The sequence below is a fragment of the Mus caroli genome, unplaced genomic scaffold (genome assembly GCF_978045245.1).
Source record: "Mus caroli unplaced genomic scaffold, Mus_caroli_1 scaffold_20, whole genome shotgun sequence".
Classification (NCBI taxonomy): Eukaryota; Metazoa; Chordata; class Mammalia; order Rodentia; family Muridae; genus Mus; species Mus caroli.
Window position 1 is genome coordinate 45,487,362 of NW_028227275.1, and position 18,237 is coordinate 45,505,598.

Below are 18,237 nucleotides of genomic sequence, written 5' to 3' on the forward strand. Positions count from 1 at the left end.
ATGTATTCAAAGGCTAAATACTGGCCCCAAGACCTGGTGGCTCTCAAGGAGGAGATTCTCAGATACAGGAAGTGATACTAAGTAACCTTGCTCCCCAAGTTAATTGTTCAACGAAAGGCGAAAGCCTGTGATTGGACAATAGATAGAGGTAGGAGTGTTTGTAGTTTCCTGGCTGGAGGTCACAGGTGGAGAAAGAGGAAGAGGAGACCAAGGGTGCAGAAAGCTACCATTCCAGGAGATGAACCATGAGCCAGGAGAAATATCAAGTAATAAAGAACATATGGCTGGGATGTAACTTAAACTATTCCCCAAACCTGTCCAATCTAGGTTTACAGTTTGTAAATAAAATACCTGCATTGTGTGTACCAAGTGGAAAGTCACTAGAAGGTGAGAAAGAAGGTGCACTGCATAGGCTCAGTTATGGGCTGTGTTATCTTTTCAGAGGTTAATAATAGCTCACTTACTGTGGCAGGTGGAATCCTTCTATTGAAAATGAAAGATTTATCCAATTACAGACCTTAGAATGTCAAATGAAAGAGAATTTTAGAGATGATTCAAATTGGGTGGCCTAAAGGGCACATGGAGAAACTCATGTCTCAATTTTGGATACTGAAAATGTTTTATTAGTTATTAAATTTGAAAAAGTGAGATCCATGTAATCTCTGTATCTGCAATTTACTTGGAAGGACAAAAGGGTCCGGGGACATGGAATCCATTCTCCTTCTATAGGCGCCCTCACTGGGCTGCATCTCTTGTCTTAGAGGAGACATTTAGGATCCATTTCCACAGGCTCGGCCATTTTCTGTTGCCTTCTTATTCATATGACTGCCTGTCCCTGTCAGCATTGTGCACTTCCTACCAAGTTTGACAAATGTATACATGGAGGACGTGAGTGGTGGCTGGTGAGAGATGGACTGTCTTTTATTTTCGAGTCATTGTGTGACGATCTCCACAGTCATGTGACTGTTTTCATATACAATCCTTATGTCACAAAGCAGCTGCTGGTGTTTATGAATTGAGTCATCTGGGCTTTGATGGTGTTACAGCTTAAATGTGCTAAAATTTATACTGTGATGCCCTTATATCCAGTACGATGGCATCAGGAGGCAGGGCTTTTGGCAGGTGACTGGATCATGAAGGAGACCATTGTGAATGTAATTATTGCCCCAATATGAGAGAATTGCCTTCTCCACCAAGAGCAAGGTGCAATATATGAACCAGGCATCAGATTTACTGACACATTGATATTGGACTCGAAAGCCTGCAGAATATCTTAGGAAGTATATCTCTGTTGGTAGCCATTCAGGAAATGTTATTTTCTTAGGCATCCCAAATAGACTAAGGTGTGCATAGCATGATGATGTAATACTGCCCTTCCCAGGTGACTTAGACTCAAAAGCCACAGGAAACATAGCTCCTATCCCACTTCACTGCTCACAAAGCTGTGAGGTGATTGCTAAGACGGGTGCCTTGGACCCTGAACTACTGCTATGAGGAGTGACTTGGGGGTAGGGGGCTGGGGATCTCCAGTGGGAATAAGGACTATCCTTGAGAAGATATTGCTGTGACCTCTGTCGTTGGTCTGGCTACTTCTATTAGGATTATTCAGCCTTGGGTATAGGCTGGATTCTGGCCAGATAAGTCCTAAGAGATCTTTGACTCTTTCAGCAAATCCACCTGAGTTACCTCTTCAGTCCGAGCACACGCACGGTTCATCTTGGGTATTTCATCCTCTTTCCCATCTCTAAACCTGAACCCTTCTCGTTGACGGCAATGGTCTTTGGCAGCATCACTTACATTGTCTAAATAAATGAGTGCTGAGGAAAAGAGGCTGCGAGTAAAGTGCTTGCTGCAGAAGGAGGAAGGGTCCACTTTGGATCTAGCACCCGTGTAAAAATCTCAAGGTGGTAGTACTCGCCTGCAATACCAGAGTGTGGAGGTGACAACAGAGAATCCCCACAGCAGCCATCTGGTCGGTCAGAATGCCCCAGGTTCCATTAGTGAAGAGATAAAGACACTAGACATTGGGTTTAACCTCTGGCCTCTAATGCACAGGTACATACATCTGAGCACACACATATGTGCAGTGACAACAACAATGCACACACACAATTTTCTTTGGTTCAATTGCAAACAAAGAAACACAAAAACAAAGCAGAAGCCTCATTGTTATCTTACTATAAAAATTTTCTAGAGTCTGATGGATTGATTTTCCTCTCCATTCTCACTTCTCTAACTTTGAGGCAAGTTGTTGACCTGTCTGCATGTCTTTCAAGATCTGTAAAATGGGAATAACTGGTTTGCAGAAGAGCTCTGAAGAATAAATGGATAGCTGTGAAGTGTTTCCCACAGTCCCTAGCTGTGAAGTGTTTCTCACAGTCCCTAGTTATGAAGTGTTTCCCACAGTCCCTGGCATCTCAATGGCCACCCCGACACTTTAGCATGCTGTCTGTTCTGGCTTTTTTTGGGAGTTGAGTGAGGCCCATTATGGATTGAAAATGTGTAGGAACCATGAGGAATTCTCTTAGAAATCCAATGGGATGGGTGCCTAGTATGGACAAAATACTTCTAGCATTCACTCTGGTCATTGGAGAAAGGGACCAGGGAGGAGGAACTGCTCATATGGTGACCATAGAAGAGGATGGAACTTGGACTGCAAGTAAGAAAGGCAAAAAACACCCTTCTCTTCTCTGTTCTCAGAAGGACGGTAACTCCACAGTATGGACACCCAATAACTACTGCTGACTGACAGGCCATGGAATGTTATAGAAAGTTTACAGGGCAGGGAATATAATATTAATATCCATGCAATGTTTTTATGTTTTAATTTTGGTAGAGGAAGTCTGAAGCCTGGGGCAAAAGCTACTATTTTCATTTGCTTCACCTGAAGTTATATTGGCAGAGGCCCTCGGGGTAAAGAAGAAAAGGATTAGGTTTGGGAATGGGAAAGGATATGAAGGAGTTGTAATAAAATATATAAGTGCCGGAGCTTGAGGAATAAACACGGATGGATTTCAGTCAGAGAAGAGAAGGATCTGGCATAAAGACATTTTGAAGGAAAAATAATACACCCATAGGGTAGGCTCTGCTGAATGGAAGAGAGAATGTGAGAAGTAATGAAAAACTTTTAATATCAGGGAACTCCCTAAGAGGTATGTGGATATTGTTGCTTTACATTGATTGAGGGCCCACTCTGTATGGGGCTGCCATCTGCTTACAAAGCCAATGTATGAAAATACGCTTCAGTGAAAGGATAAAGCTGCTATGGATAAGAATGTGTATATGTATATATATTTCTATGGTGAGCATGTGGTACATGTGTATGTAAGAAATGAATAAAGGAGACAGCTAGCGTAATAAAATCATTTGTAAGTTAGACGAAGCAAAGGCTAGTGTTTGTAAATTTACTAATCACAACCTCATCCAAAGTGAGTGAGATCAGAGTTCTTCAAAAACAAAAAAGGATCCACCTTACTGTGATGAGAGTTTAGACTGATTTGTAGTTTAACATAAATGTGGCTGCATCCCTTGCTTATCACAGTTTTCAAGAAGATCTCTGATGATGTTAGAAGTACTCATTAAAATGGATCTATGGAGGGCCCTCTGCTACTATCTGAACCCTGTTAATGTCTTGGTTTTGACAGCTTTTTCCTGCAACTTTAATGAAAATTTTCTTAGACAATTTCCCACACGTGTATATATAGAACATTCTAATGTCACCCTCCCCACTTTGATCTTCCTCCTACACCTATTTTCTGGACCCACACTTACATCTCCTTGTTTTCGTAGTCTGACTCATTGAGTTTAACCTGGGCCAGTGTTGTGACCATGTGTTTGAGCCACTGCATCATGGTGGGCTCATCGTTGGGAACATAACTGAAGACAGTGACTGTCTCTCCTCTAGAACCCATCATTAGGGATGGATGGGGCCGGATAACCCACCTCTGATCCATGATTGACTGTTGACAGACTTATTCTTGCAGAGGCCCATTGCAGGCAGCCACAGCTGCTGTGGGTTCTTTATTGCATTGCTTGGGGGGATTCCCAGAAGAATTTCACAGCTTCCTTCTCCCTGTCTTTCATCCCTTGGTTTCTTTTCAGTGTCCTTTTTATAGTGTCTCTGAGCCTTGGAGGGGGTGGTATAAATGTCCTGTTCAGGTGTGAGCATTGGGTCTGAGCATTCAACCATTACTTAGTCTTGGTCAGCCATGCATCCCTGTATTCACTGCCATTCCCTGCAAAGAAGAGCTAGTCTGATTAAAGTTGAGAGTAGCATTGTCTATGGAGATAAACATTATATATAGAAGCAACTTGGTGCCATGACATAGCTATTAAAGCTATACTCTAGTTACTACCTAAGGTCAGTTATGCAGTTTTTACTGTGTTACATAACAACTGATGATGACAGCTGTGAGTTGAGCATGGTATGAAAATGAAAAGAGACTTGCCAATCATGGTACCCTGTGCCTAGTGATGGAAAATTAACGCCACAACAATCTCAAAGCCTGGAATATTAAATAGCAAGAGGCTGCTGAGGAAAGTACGGGGGTCGGGGGGCAGATGGCTTGCTTTGAGAGCTCAGAACGTGAAGGAAGAGAGCTTTCTGTGAGACTATCTGGTTTTACAACCATCAGCACCTACCACAGGAAGGTCTTTCCTCAAGTGGACATTGGGTTGCTCTCATAGCTTCAGTTTCTATATTCTTTCTTTTGGAATGTTTTAGAGCCTCTTGGTCCATTCTGTTTTGAATTTTAAGAATATTTCAGAATAAGTGTGCTCGATGTATTTACAGTTATTGAAATAACTTTTTGACTCATAGTAGAAACCTTCTTTTCGTCAACCAATTGTTCAAGTCTCGTCACTCTCTGCACCTTGTCAGGGTGAGCTGGATTTCCACTATGGTTACTGAACTTAGTGACCTTAATATTATTTAAGTAGCTTTGCAGAATTTTTGAGGGCTCAGTGATAATATCGCTAGGAAGCAGAGCTGTGTCAGGGTATAGTTAAGTAGTTTTCTTTGAATGAAAAGCCTTTGCTGGTTGTTTGTTTAGATTCTCTCAGAGCACTGGAACAGTTTCTCACATCAACCAGAGCTGTTGCTTTTGTTATTCATCTCTGCTCAGGAAGGTCTATTTGTGGATAGCTATGTGACCCTGTTATGAATTCCAGACCGTTCTTTGACTGTCCCACTGCCTATCAAGTCATCTCCCCGTACTCCATCTAACACTCCAAGACAGTCTCATCAAGAGCCACTAGCCCTTCCCATTCCTCTCCCTCATGCTCCCACTCTCACTAGCATATGCCGTGTTTTAATTTACAGATGGTAATCATGCTATGATGATATTAGGTACCAGGAAACCCATCACAAGTTGAAAAATAGTATTAACTGTAGCATGCATATAATCTGGCTTGTTGGGCATTATAGCTTAGTGTAGCCTACCTTGAGCAGGCTAAGCACACATGCACAAGCCTATAGCTGGGCATCTCAGGAGAATATCACACAAAGGAAACTGATGAGTGGCAGATAAAGGGAGCTTTGCTGATGAGTTTATGATGGCCAGGGCTTTCATTATCTGGAGGTGCTGGGTGTTGGTGAAGGAGATTTAGGTCATCTAGTAGCCTGCCCCACAAATGAGCCCTGCTCTTTCCCATCTGCTCAGTCTGCTTCTGTCTGCACTCTGACATCCTTCTTGTCACGAGGGTCATGTCATTGGCCCTTATCCCTGTTCTGCAGGAGATCTCTGGCTTGGATGTTTTATGATTTATGTTTTCCTGGAGATCCCCATCAATGATGCCAGCTTGTTATCCAGTGGAAGAACCTGGGTGCCCACAGGTAGATGTCGGAGCAGGAGTGACCCTGGAAAATATCTCTCACAGAAGCTCATGATAGTATAACACGAAGGCACCTTGCCCTATGTGGGAGAATGCCAGCTGGTTTGGTGGTGGCCATTATTGTCATCAGGATGTTTTTGAGACAGTGTCTCACTTCATAGACAGTGAGTTTAAGGTCAGCCTCAGCCACTTTATTGCTGGGATTGTAGGTGTGGCAATGATGGCTGTGATGGTCACTACTGGCCAAGATTTCCAGGGTGTTATTCTGAGGATGGTCATTTAAGTGGGATGGGGCAGGAGGTAGTAGTGAGATAAGAGAGACAGAGCAAGAAGGATGAGCGTTGCATATCTGTCAGTCAGCTCTGTTATGAAATGATTAGTTGGGTTTTTGTTTTGTTTTCTTTTCTTAATGAAAGGTTTATTTTGGTTCAGAGTTTGGGAGATTTCAGGTGGTTGGCTTTCTCCCCTTGTCTATTTAGTCAGTGTGCCACTGTCATTACTTCTTGCTACCACATGGTGTCGCTGTTGAGGTGGAGTCCTGCCCAGTGCTGGTTTACCCATTTGCTTTGATAATCACGGGCTCTTACTCCTATGACTTAACAACTACTGGGATGGAGGTTGCCAGCATATGGGTTATGGAGTTACATTGGAGGGAAGGAGGGAAGAAGTAAAGAACTGGGGGTATGGTTAGAGAAGAATGTGAGGTTTATAGCTGGCATACCTAATAGAGAAGGTTATAGGCAAAACAAATACTAAAGGTAGAAACAGCCATGAATTACCTTCTGGTTTAGGTTAGCGTGTCTCTTAATTATCACCGGGACCAGTGATAGGTAGATTCCGGTTTTTATCATGGACCTGCTGTTGTACTGTGAAGTTGGAGTCTTCCTCGAGCAAGGTTATGGTGTGGTTGATTTGGGAGCAAGGAGGGAGTTTATCTGGATTATAAGGCTCAAATATCGGGGGAAATAGGTCACCTTGTATGATGATGTCATTCACTCCTCGGTACGGATGTGTTTGTTTACAGTGAAATATGATCAAAAAGCTTTTAAAATCACCCAGCCTGCCTCCGATAGCATTAGAACCTGGGGAGGAACACGGTACGTGCAGCGGGGGTAACCTGTTTCCTGGATGATAGACTTGTTCTGCTCTTGTTCCAAGAAACCCACTGGCCACACTTACTGTCATTCCTAATAGCGCTGTTCTTAGAGAAGGATGCTCTTAGTCTCTCTGTGTCGTTATGTGTCTGTGTGTCTGTTGCCAGGACAGAATACACGGGGAGGGGTCATTTGTAAAGAAGAGTTTTCTCTTGGCTCCTGGTTTTGGGTATGGACAATCTAGACTCAGGTGGCCATATTTGGTGAGGGCTTCCCAGTGTGTCCCATCATAGGGAAGTTTGTAGGAGAATTGTAAATGGAAGGCTCACTTGTGACAGCTGCTGTCATGCATCCTAATCTGGTTCCAAGAAAGCCAACCCACTCCTCTGAGACTGTCGTGACTCCCTTCCCTAAAGTGGAGCCCCTTCAGCTTGCTTATTTTCCATTCTGTATCACCTATGAAATAGTTCCACCTCATACCACTTTCTCTCTGGAGACCAAAGTTTCAATATATAAGCCTTTTGGGGACAGACTATGTCCAGCCAAGCTTGCCCGACCCTATTCCATCCACAGTAAGGTGTAATTAATTTAATGACATTTTCAGAGAAGCTGGCCCTTGCAGTGATTTCGTTTGCAATTTGAGGCTCATGGGGTCATACAGCTCCTCTTCTGGAAGCCCAACTCTAGCATCAGCATCATGACTGTGCCATTTACTTCTCTACTGAGACCCCACAGGCAAACCTGTGGTCCAGTTCCTTAGGACCATGAACATCAAGGGCTTCTTTGAGTAATTAAAGCAAATCTGCCACGGGGCACTCACGGTTGTCTTTAAGCGCTGCTTCCTCTACATCACTATCCTTTCCCAGGGTTCTCTACATTTGGGGCAACAGATTAGACAATCAGAAGGACTTTGATGGCCAGTTGGCTTTATACAAAGTCTTTAGGTTCTGTTTTTCAGACAGACATATTGGATTAAGGCATGAACAAGGAAATAAATTGTGACATTCGTGTCACAAAGGATATAGCCTCCCTCACACAAGGCCTGCGTCTGTTTTGGAAGAGAGCATTCCTTTCTGTACGCCTCCCTTTTAGTCTTGCATTTTAAACAGGTCAGTTGCCTATCACTCCATTTGTATTCTCTGGCATCGTTTTCTTCTAACTGCTGCCCCTTCCCTGTACTCCCTGACTTATATCCGTTTATAAATGCCGAGGATATCGGCATTGATCCCAAGGAAACTTCTTGATAGGTTTCTCTCTGTCTCTTGAGTTCCCCTTTGGCAAGAAGCTCACAAAGCGGGGGTCAGATATTCACTCATGATGCATCTGTGACAGTCCTGGTTCCCAAACGCCATGAAACATCAATAAGCAGACAGTGGCCACTGGGGGATGCCCATGTGCCTGAGGACGGGCATCAGTCATGTGGTGGTTCAGTGCTGACCCAGCTTCAGATTCACGGCTGCTGTCAGCTGTGCCTTGTGCTGCCGGAGAGTCACTCCAGCCTGTCTGAAGGAGGCAGCTGTTGTAAATTACAAGTGCAGATCCAGAGGATAATTCTTGGCTTTCAGCATGCTGCGGAGGCTTCAGCAATTAATTTCCTCTGTTCTTTGCGTAGCCAAGGATTCTCCACATTATTCATCTCTTTGGGCAAAAGCCATTGGTAGCTGCTGAGTTATTTTCTCATTAGGCTTATGATAGGAATTACCTGATTGTGGATGGCTTGTTCTTGTAGTTCATTTTGCAGGTGCGTTCTGACTAGGCATGGTCTCAGCAGAAATGTAATCAGCCTTAAGCTCACAAGGCAGAGTTCAGGGACACATTTCCATTTGACCTGAAAGTACCTGCATGGCACTTTTAAATCTGCAGGCACAACTTGCTGATGCCTTAACCTCTGGGGGTGGGGGAGTAGCTGGCCTCCCTGTGTGCACCTGGCAAGGCCCAAGTAGCATCATTACAGGCCTAAACTTGGGCTCTTGTTTCAACATCTTTCTATACTTTGATGAGAAAACATAAAGCGAGCAAGAACACCAGCCTGTCTCACTGGGAACAGAATGGGGTAGGAACCGTTCCTGGGTCCTCAGAACTGTGGGTGGGAGTCAGAAGCTTGGAGTTCCAAGTCCCAGATGCTTGGAGAGAACCCATTTAGCAAGATCTCCTCAGGACATATTTGATTTTGTTTCTCTGCCTGTGGAGGGATGATGAAATCACAAGCCCTTACACTGCTCCTGATTAGCAGTGCCCACACTGCTAAGTTAGAAGACATAAGAATCGGAACTCTGTGGTCTCCTGGAAACCCATAGATAGGGCCAAGAACAGGAGCCATGTTCAGATGGCCAGCATGCTGCCTGGTTGGTTCCTGGGAGGCTGGCCTGGACATCCTGCATCCTCGGCATTGGAAGCAGGATGCTCCAGCTTCCTGACAAATATGCAAGAAGTAGTTCAGGGATGCTGTGAATAGGCCAGGTTGGTCTTCAGTGTTCTTAGTTATCTTTGCATCCAGGAACTTAACTTATGTGGCTTCATCCATTCTTGGTACTACTCCCAGTACAGAGTGAATACTTCATATTTGATGGATGGACGTACAGATGGACGGGTGGATGGACGGACGGACAAAGGTCGTGAAGCCCTCATGTTAAGCCACACTTTTTGTGAAACAACTCGCTTTGCTTTTCTCCCTTGCTTTGTTTCAGGAGCAAAATTTTCTCATAAACGGTTCCCAGGCTGCGGAAGTAGCCAGCTCACTGCAATGTAGTCTGAACTGCTCATTCTGTTTGAGTGAGGTGAAATGGTAGGTAATGAATAATTTAATGTACTCTCCTCAAAGAGTTATGTACGGTTTAACAAGTGACAGGCACCTGAAGACAATAATAACACGCTCAGAGCCTGGGTGGTGGTTCGCCGTTGTGAGGGACTGTCCTCTGAGCCCAAAAACCATCATCGTGGGGAGTTCCCTTGTGTCCTCTTGCAGATGGGTCACCTCAACTGGGCTTGCTGACTACTTATATCTTCCATGGAGGGATGGGGAGAATCAAAAGACCCTCATCTAAGTATACAGATGTTCCATAACACCAGCTATGCAACTCTGGCCTAATTGCATGTGGTCTCAGAGCAGGGCTAGAGCATATAGTGGTGTCGATTAGGAGAGGGGAAGATATGGGAAAGCCTTAGTCCTTAAAGCTGGTTAAAGGGCTTCCACAGTTGGCTCATGCAGGAAGGTAATGAATAGGTAATGACTGTGATAGCACTCATATCCCTGTAACTACTTACCTGTGCGCTGTACTGAAGGCTAATGTACCCATTGCTTCCCCAGGGTGAGCTATATGATCCCTTTGACCCCTTAGTATGATCCCTTAGTTTGTCTTTGAAACTTTAGGAGAAGGGGGTAGATGTTGCCAAGGTTGCTCCCTACCTGGAAGGAGTTTTAACAAAACTCATGACTGAATCCTAGTATTCAAAAGGGTGAGGCAGGAGGATTGCTGGAAGTTTCATCCCAGCCTGAACAAGCACTGTTTAAAGAAAAAACAAATCATATTTAAATGGAAGTTTAAGTGGATCATAAGGCCCCGTTTTGAGGAAAGTGGGGCTGCTTCTGCCTTTAGCACAGTACTCAGCTACCTTCTACACATTTGGTATCATCCCCCTCCACCCCCGACCCATGATGAAACTGCAGATGATTTGAAAAGATGATCAATCTTTAAAGTACCCGAGTTGCTCTGGGGCAGCGTCTCATGACTCAGGACAGGACACTTGTCGAGAAATCCCAGCCTGGTCCCTGACAGTGTCACAACCGTAGGGAGCAGGTTACTGTGCTGGAAAGCTCAGGCAGGTTCACTGCTGCCTGCTTTTCAGAATTTTCCCCATCAAACAAAGCGTGTGTGGGCCTAATGAGTCTTGAAAATAATTTGTAGCTCTGACAACCTCTTTTTATGGCAGGCATGTGTTGAACATGAAGTCATAACCATCAGGTCTTCAGTGGGAGGGAATGAGGAGGAGACAGCTCTCTCTTGGCAGAGGTGGGGCGGTGAGCTGTGTGCTCCTAAGACAGCTTGCCCAAGGTCATTCAGCAAGTTGGCAAATGGCACCTCCTTCTTCCCAGGCCAGCTTGTCAAAGTCCTGCACACCCATCCTCCCACTGCAGAGGCAGAGTGTGCTGGAGTCTGTCTTCTTGCTGGGGCTGCAGGGAATGTGGGCTCAGCAGTCTGGTTTGCAGAGGCTCAGAATCCAGCGGCAGGCATTTGTTGCAGGTATGTGCTGAGTGGTCTTCTCTCACCCTCTGCATTTGGAGCATTCAGCATATAACCACACAATTAATTCATTAAAAAAATGAAAAAAAAAACACTTGCAGGTCACCTTTAAAACAAAGGAAGAAGCAATTTTGAATTTAGCAATTTTTCATTTTTGACATCTCGTACCACCTCAAGCTCTGCAGTTACAAATAGTGCTGTTGGGGAACGGGCTCTTTTATACACATCAGAAGAGAGAAGGGCTATACATTATGAATGGAACAAGAATAGAAGAATTGGCTGTGTGGTGCAAGATATTCTGAGTACATTAATCAGCCCATCTCTTTTAGAACGAGAATCATTTTTAAAAGGGAGTATGAAATAGAAGGCAAACAATCGGTGTAGTGCAACTCTGGTTGATGCACAGTGGACATATAAGGGCAAAGGGAAGACAAGAAAATACCCAGAACAAGGCGTTTAAGAGGCTGTTCCTTGGGATACAGTAAGGCAAGGAAAGGAGAGAGTTTGGAAGAAGCACCAAGATGGCATTGGATCCTATGTGGAGTCCCGCAGTGCTTGGCATATTGACAGGCTTATTTCATGTACAGAAAGTAGGTGCCCTGCCCTGTGTCATCCCAGCCATGACTCACATTCTAAGAGGAAGAGAGGCACCTATTCAATTAGCCCCATTTGGATTTGCTAAGCAGAAGCAAATACGAATGCTTTCCATGTATGGCAAGCATTGCAAAAAGAAGGGGTGGTATCCTGAGAAGTTCTGTTATCGTGTGATAACTTTGCACCTGAAGAGGACTATGACTTCCCTAACTGAGCTTAGAATGAATGGATTTTCACTGTATGTGTGTCTTTTCTTTGATCAAAGTATTGCTATGTGGTTCTAGACTGTAATAAAAAACACTGTCAGTGATAGCTTAAATAAGTTGAGGTTTTCCTTGCATACAGCAAGTCTAGATAGTCTAGGAGTCTACCATGAGTTTAATGCCTCAGTGACATGGATCTTGCAACTCTAATTCTTTTGGGGCTCTCCCTCTGCATTTCAAGATGGCAGCTAGAGATCCAGGAATAACTTTCATTTTAAGGGTGAAGAGACAACAGGGATTTTTCATTAAGGAAGAAGCAAAACACCAGGCAGTGGTGGCGCACGCCTTTAATCCCAGCACTTGGGAGGCAGAGGCAGGCAGATTTCTGAGTTCAAGGCCAGTGTGGTCTACAGAGTGAGTTCCAGGACAGCCAAAGTTACACAGAGAAACCCTGTCTCAAAAAACAAACAAACAAACAAACAAACAAACAAACACCAACCACCACCAACAACAACAACAAAAAACAAAAAAGGAAGAAGCAAAGCAATATTAAACAAAACAAAACAACAATAACAAAAAAGCAAACCCTCTCTCTAAGTTCAAAGAACCAATTCTATTGCTGTTCCATAGACCAAAGCAGTCAAATGCTACCTCTTGCCCAGCCACAAGAGAAGTAATGCAGCTGAGAAGGTAGCATTTCTGGTCTCTCTGCTCATTGGTCAGCCTTGATTCCTATACCAGGAGCCAGTAGGTAAGTCACCCATGGGCTCATTGGCTCTGCCAGCAGTGGATAAACCAAAAGAAGCAGGGGAGAAAGAGCAGGCTAGGCTGTCTGTCCCTGCTCTGTCCCTAAATGGAGGCAGGTGGTAGCTTTTTGAGTATTGTCTAGGTTGCTGGCTATTGGCTGTTAGCTGCTAGTACCCCATAGGTACGTAAGTGTTCTGTTGGCTTTCTCTATGTTCTTTAGGGATCCTGATTGATCTTGGCCTAGGAGTTCTTTTAACCACCAGCATTCTCTGCTCCAGATACCCAATTCTCTGAAAATGAGAGATGCTAGGTGGGCTTAAAGTGGGTCAGATAGCTGCCTGCCTTTAAAGCACATCTAATACTTGTATAGTTGTGTCAACTAGGGCAAATTCTTGGGACTCTAAAGTAGAAGTCTTCAAGAATGTTGGATACTTGTCTAAAGTTGTGCTTTAATATCACTTGAATCTTATAAAACAGAGAAATACATTCTGATGTTTATCTTCCAGCTGAGGAGGATAGGAAATTCATGCAAGGTTGCACAGAAATTAATGGGACTGGAGTTTGGGCTGAGTTTCTGCCACTGCTCAATGAGCAGGAAGTTTGCTGACACTGAGAAGTATCTTTGGCCTGCATGTTGCCTGTTTCTTGTATTCACACATTTGTCTTTCATCACTCCAGACCTTTGATTCCATGAGGGTTTAAGTCTCTAGGCCATAATTTTGCCCGGGACTTTACATCTTGAGTCTTAGTCCTTATCTATAGAAGGAGTCTTGAGATCATCGGCTCTGGAGTTGATCTTTGGTAGAACACAGCTTTGTTTTCTTGTGGGCTTTTAAAAATACTTAGACAGTTTTCCGTGGTATTTGTTTTAGGGAATAGGGAATAGGGAATAGGGAATAGGGAATAGGGAATAGGGAATAGGGAATAGGGAATAGGGAATAGGGAATAGGGACAACCCTCTGTCTGGCCTATAGTTTCCATCCCCTCTTTTTGCTTCTTTGCTCTCCAGTTGCCCTAGTCCTGCAGGGCAAGAATGACCCCACATGCAGATGGGAACAGCTAGCTCTTTAATGAGTATTGGGGGTGGACTTGGAGCTCATTGGTAATAACAGGTGAGTTGGGGGGGTGAGTTTCTTGGTCCATTTCTTGCTGATGTTAAAATAATATGGGTGTTCTATGGCAGGGAGGCAGCCCCTACAGCCTGCAGTGGTGTGGGCTCCTTATGAAGCATAAAATACTTCAGCTGAGGGCACTATGGCCTTCTTATTTTGTCTTGAAGTTCTTTCTCTTTTGTGCTGTGGCCTGCTCACAGGTTTGTTGTAGAGATAATTTCTCCTCTCCTATCCCCAACACCAACCCGCCTTTTGGCATAGACTTCTGTTCTGATGTAGTTCAGAATTGTTAGTTTGAGATTGGAACTCTAAGGTAGAATTGAGGTTGTCCCCAGTCTTAAACTAAAGGCTAGGAGAATGTCATCAGGGCATGAGTATATTCTGTGCACCACTGATTTCATTAGTTGATTCATTCTTTAATACTTGACCTTGTTTGGCATATGGAGCTTGTGTGTTACTTAAATATTAGTATACCAGACAAGCATAGTTTAGTAATATGTAAACCTATAAGGAGTTGATAAATGTATCCTCCTTTGCCTTCCTATTTTTAGGGTGTAGTCAGGATCTTGGGAGTCATCACTGTACCCAACATGGGCACAATGCAGTGAAGAAATACACACATGGTCAACAATGATGGTTCTTCCTAAGCCCCAGAAAGCTGGTTTTCTTGTGCTAGCATTGATCCCTTGAATTCACACTAGATCATAAGTTTTTTTAAAATTGGTAAGGGCTTGCTGCACACAGCTTTGTATCAATAAGACATTTGGGGCAAGTGATAGCTGGGAAATATGGCTCAGCAAAGGGCCATAGAGAGTTGCTGCTGGATGTGGAGAGGGTTGAGAATTGTGTAGAAGAGGAATGTAGAGCTGAAAAGAATTCTAAGTCTCCTTTCTATCCCCCGAATCTCAGAGGCTGTCAAGGGATAGCTGTTCATCCATATATGAGGATTGAAAGCAATATTGCTAAAGTCTGAAAGAATAAGGTGACATCTACAAGGTCAAGCAAATTCAGAAGCTGACATTTGGGTCATAAGTAATATGGGTCAGAGAATAAAGCATTATGTTGACTCCAAAGGCATTTTCTTTTAGAAATGGACAGAGAGGCTGAGCAACCAGGCATACCCAGTGTGACTTGACACAAACTGCACAGAAAATCATCTAGTATTCTTGTCGTGTCTGGTACAACCACTGTCTCTAGGCTCAGGATCCACCTAGGGCAGAAGAAGGCCTCCTTCTGGCTGCCTTTGGATTAAGATGTAGAACTCTCAGCTCCTCACCCAACATCATGTTCTGTGCCCTCCCTCTTCTGTGTTATCATTGATTTTTTTTTACTCTGATGGAGATTATGGTGGTTTAAATATGCTTGGCCCCTGGGAAGTGACACTGTTAGGAAGTGTGGCTTTATTGGAGGAGGTATAGCATTGTTGGAAGAAGTGTATCACTGTGGGAGTGGGCTTTGGAGGTCTCCTTCTATGTTCAGGTTCCACCCAGGACAGAAAAGGGTCTCCTTCTGGCTGCCTTTGGATCAAGATGTAGAACTCTCAGCTCCTCCTCCAACATTATGTCTGCCTGCATGCTGCCATGCTTTCTGCCACAATGATAATGGACTGAACCTCTAAAACTGTAAGCCAGCCTCATCTAAATGTTTATATTTGTAAGAGTTGCCTTGGTAATGGTGTCTCTTCACAAAACATAAAACCCAAACTAAGACAGATATGGAAAAGAATTCAGATATGAGCTAAGCCAGTGTTCATTGGTGGGCAACTTCCAGAGTCATAAATAATAATAAACACCATGTGTAAATAGGTGGTGGTTCTCTGAACTGGCAAAATGGAAGCTAAATGTATAGAAGAATGGCCCATTACAAGCTCTGCCTTATCAAAATGGTTGCCTTGGGGTAGAAGGAATGAACTGGATCCCCTCTCTAATTATTCTAAGCCTTTATGAGTGAAACATGACTCACATCAGGGGGCCTGTTGCTGAACCTTTATCCCTCTTTATTCTCCCTGATGTCTAATCCTGGATTAAATCCCAAATTGATAAAATGCCTTTGCTAGCCACATTAGTGCAGTAAGCACAGACCTGCCTGCTGTCAGGACATGCTTTCATTCTTTTGGAAAAACAAACAGGAAATGGTGATGGAAACCACTTGGAAACTGAAGGGGGAAACAGAAATAAATAAAAATAATAAAACTATTACTGCAGGCGATCTGTGAACTGGGGAAAAAAAAAAAAACAAAAGACCCATGATTTTGATTCATACCTTCGGAGAGGGCTTCCTTAATGACTGTTCTTTGGTGTCCCCAAAGCTGTGCTCATTTATCAGTCTATGGCTTAATCCAAACCTATCAGGATGAAAATTCAAGGAGGATGAAGGTTAAGTGACAGGCATTCTATCCTGGAAACGATGGAGTTGATGGATATCTAGAAAACGTGCCTTAGAGGCAGAGAGGAAAAGATCTTTCTGGAGACACCTAAGAGGGTCAGATGTGGGAGGGGAAGTCTGGTCAGTGGTGTACATACATCCAGCATGCATCCACAGAGCCACCATTAGTTCTAAGTCAGCCACAAATTCTGAACCGCATTTCTCCTATATGTTAATCCTGATGAATATGAGGAGGTAAGCGTATCACAGCAGCATACTTAGGCATTAATCACAGAAACGCCATTTTTAAGCATATTAGTTACTAGGAAGCTGTCTGTAGCATGGATGTCTGGGCAGTTCTTCCTCCTAGCCCAGGTGCTTCTTGGGTAATCTGGTTAATCTTACTGTATAGTACAATGGCTGGCAAGTAGCAGGTGCTTGTTAGATACTTATTTAAGTAAAATTGAACTGTAAGTTGATTGGCTGTTTTGGGCATATTCTACAATGATTGAGCCTCTTCTGATGGAATAGCCACCTCTGGCTACTAAACTTGTTACAGTGGCTAAGAGCTTGGTTTAGGATCAAATTTGGAATGACCTCAAGCTGGTCCTTTGACTCCATCTGCTTTAAGTATAAAGTGAAGGTACCAATGCCATGGAGTTGTTAGAAGATTAACTGGGCAGAGGGAAGCTGAAGAGAGATCTTAGTCAGTAAAGTGCTTGCTCTGCAAGCTTAAGGACCTGAGTTACATTTCTCTAATCCTGGTTTAAAAAAAATGTTGTGCAAGGTTGTACGTATTTGTAATACCAGCACCAAGAAAGTGTAGAGAGATGGATCTCTGAATTCAATGGTCAGCCAGACTACCCTAATTGATGAGTTTCAAACCAAGTGGGAGACCTGGTCTCAAATAAACAAGGGTGGTGTATGTGAGGGATGGTATCAAAAGCTGACTTCTGGCTCCCATGTGCATGTACCCACATATACATCCCCCAACATGAAACACACACACACACACGCACACACATACACACACAGACACACACACACACACCCCGGCAGGGCTTTATATTTATTTTCTTAGAAGAGAGAAAATGTAATTCTGAGAGAAATGGCTTGTTTTGATCATGTTTTCAGAATCAAATGTGTAAAATTATGAGTGTCTAGAGAAACATGATAAATGATTTGGCATGACACCACTTCTTCTACTGTGTCATCTCTTCCAAAACAGAATCTGCTCCAGAAAACATACTAAGACCCATATGAAAAAGTGATACAGATATTTGATATTTACAATGTACATGAACATCAATCATGTAGTGTGACTGACCCCTCAGTGGTGTGGGTAAAAATTACCATCCTCTTGTGCTTCAGTAAAGGGTAGTGATGGGACAGCATGTGAGGTTTATGTGGTGAGTTCTTTCTTCACCTTTCTTTGAATTGAATCATAGATTGGCCTCTGGGTTGGTGCATGCCATTTTAGTGGATTATTTTCTGTTTCCCCTTCTTATTAAAAAAATGTCTCACCCACGTTGAAGATTGGATCCTTAGCGAGGATGACACCTCTCTGGCATTAAAAGCATGGACGCCAAGTCTTTCATTGGCAGCCTTTTCCATGTTTTAGTGAGTGGAATGCTATTTTGATCTTGCAATCTGTCTTGTCAGTGGAAGGTTGAGGACGAGTCCTTTGGAGGAGGACCACCTATGCTGTGGTTGAGCAAGATACTGTGGTGATGGTTGGCTGGAGTTGGAAGAGTTACTCCATTATGCAACCCCACAGGTTCTGAGAGATGAAGCTCTTCTGTGGGTTTAGCTGTTTCTATAGCATGTCCTGTTACCTAAGAGAGGGAGTATGGCATCTCATTGGCCTTGTAATGGAATGCTGCCAGAGATACCAGGGCATGCCCCCTTCTTTCCTTCCTCAGACTACCCTGGTGATAGGAAGCCCCTGTAGACTTTGCTGGCAGAGTAACTTGGGTTGATAAGATACTCTACTCTGTGACCTGGCACTCTCCCTTCGATGTCCTGCATGACACATGGCAGTAAAGTGTAT